We start from the raw sequence: 2,749 nt of genomic DNA on the forward strand, positions 1-2,749 counted from the left end.
CATCTGAGCTCTAAAAGCACTTTTGGGGGTATATCGGGGGAGGGGTTATGAAGTGGTGTGTGAATCTTTTCATGAGGGTTCTCTTCATGTACAGTGGGGCAAAAAAGTATTTAGTCAGCCACCAATTGTGCAAGTTCTCCCACTTCAAAAGATGAGAGAGTAATTTTCATCATAGGTACACTTCAACTATGACAGACAAAATGAGAAACATTTTTTATGAATTTATTTGCAAATTATGGTGGAAAATAAGTATTTGCAAGATTTCTGGCTCTCACAGACCTGTAACTTCTTCTGTAAGAGGCTCCTCTGTCCTCCACTCGTTACCTGTATTAATGGCACCTGTTTGAACTTGTTATCAGTATAAAAGACACCTGTAGACAACCTCAAACAGTCACACTCCAAACTCCACTATGGCCAAGACCAAAGAGCTGTCAAAGGACACCAGAAACAAAATTGTAGACCTGCACCAGGCTGGGAAGACTGAATCTGCAATAGGTAAGCAGCTTGGTTTCATGATCACAAGAACGGTGAGCTAAAATCCCAGAACCACACGGGGGGACCTAGTGAATTACCTGCAGAGAGCTGGGACCAAAGTAACAAAGCCTACCATCAGTAACACACTACGCCGCCAGGGACTCAAATCCTGCAGTGCCAGACGTGTCCCCCTGCTTAAGCCAGTACATGTCCAGGCCCATCTGAAGTTTGTTAGAGAGCATTTGGATGATCCAGAGGAAGATTGGGAGAATGTCATATGGTCAGATGAAACCAAAATATAACTTTTTGGTAAAAACTCAACTCGTCATGTTTGGAGGACAAAGAATGCTGAGTTGCATCCAAAGAACACCATACCTACCATGAAGCATGGGGGTGGAAACATCATGCTTTGGGGCTGTTTTTCTGCAAAGGGACCAGGACGACTGATCCGTGTAAAGGAAAGAATGAATGGGGCCATGTATCGTGAGATTTTGAGTGAAAACCTCCTTCCTTCAGCAAGGGCATTGAAGATGAAACGTGGCTGGGTCTTTCAGCATGACAATGATCCCAAACACACCGCCCGGGCAACGAAGGAGTGGCTTCGTAAGAAGCATTTCAAGGTCCTGGAGTGGCCTAGCCAGTCTCCAGATCTCAACCCCATAGAAAATCTTTGGAGGGAGTTGAAAGTCAGTGTTGCCCAGCAACAGCCCCAAAACATCACTGCTCTAGAGGAGATCTGCATGGAGGAATGGGTCAAAATATCAGCAACAGTATGTGAAAACCTTGTGAAGACTTACAGAAAACGTTTGACCTCTGTCATTGCCAACAAAGGGCATATAACAAAGTATTGAGATACTATAAGATACTATAAGTATTTTGTCAATAACAAAAGTTTATTTTCCACCATAATTTGCAAATAAATTCATTAAAAATCCTACAATGTGATTTTCTGGATTTTTTTTTCTCATTTTGTCTGTCATAGTTGAAGTGTACCTATGATGAAATTTACAGGCCTCTCTCATCTTTTTAAGTGGGAGAACTTGCACAATTGGTGGCTGACTAAATACTTTTTTGCCCCACTGTATCTTGTGAACGTGCTGTGCTGTCATTGTTGCCAAAAAAGGGAGATTTGGCTCTTTTAAAAAATTGTGACCTATTGCATTGCCGTGCGCAGAATATAAAATGTTTTATAAATGTCTCTCAAACAGGTTGAAAGAGTATCTGGGGTTGTTGGTCCACAAGGACCAGTCTGACTGTGTACCTGACCGCTCTATTGTTGATAACCTGTTTCTAATAAGAGATGTTCTAGACATTTGTAAACTGTCTGATGTGAATGTGGGTTTCTTTGGATCAGGAGAAGGCTTTTAACCGTGTGGACTGACATTATTTGTTCAAAACAATGAAAGCCTTGGGGTTTGAGGATGTTTTTTTTGTCTTGAATGAGTTTACTCTGTGCTGGGGCCTCATGTATGGTGAAGGTGGGGTGTGGTTTGAGCTGCCCCATCCCCGTCCAAAGGGGTATCAGGCAGGGATCCCCAATTTCAGGACAGTTATATTGTCTGGCAATTGGACCAATGCTTTGTTTTTTTAAGAGCGAGTCTTACTGGTTTCTCTGTACCAGGTGTAATGAAGGGTCCCACAATAGTACTGTCTGCGTATGCAGATGACGTGATAGTTTTTATTATAGGGGGTGAGGATGTTAAGGTTCTCTCAAAAGATGTATGAGGGGCCTCCTCAGCTAGAGTAAATTGGGAGAAGAGCGAATCGCTGTGGGCAGGTCAGCTTCAGACGGGGTACACTCCACGGTTACCAGGGGGCTTCAGATGGGGTCCGCTCCACGGTTACCAGGGGGCTTCAGACGGGGTCCGCTCCACGGTTACCAGGGTGGCTTCAGACGGGGTCTGCTCCACGGTTACCAGGGGGCTTCAGACGGGGTCCGCTCCACGGTTACCAGGGGGCTTCAGACGGGGTCCGCTCCACGGTTACCAGGGGGGCTTCAGACGGGTTCCGCTCAACGGTTACCAGAGGGGCTTCAGACGGGGTCCGCTCCACGGTTACCAGGATGCTTCAGACGGGCAGAGATGGGATGAAGACTTTGTTTTTTTTCTAGGCTCTGATGTCTTCAGAAAAAGAACTGGGAGGGTTTAGTGGAGAAAGTGTGTGCCAGATTGTCAAGGTGGAAATGGGTGCTCTCCCAGCTTATTGGGGACGGGTGCTGGTAGCCAATAATCTAGCTGCCTCAACTCTGTGGCACAGACTAATGATTTTACAGCCA

The sequence above is a fragment of the Oncorhynchus tshawytscha genome, linkage group LG28, assembly GCF_018296145.1.
Source record: "Oncorhynchus tshawytscha isolate Ot180627B linkage group LG28, Otsh_v2.0, whole genome shotgun sequence".
NCBI lineage: Eukaryota > Metazoa > Chordata > Actinopteri > Salmoniformes > Salmonidae > Oncorhynchus > Oncorhynchus tshawytscha.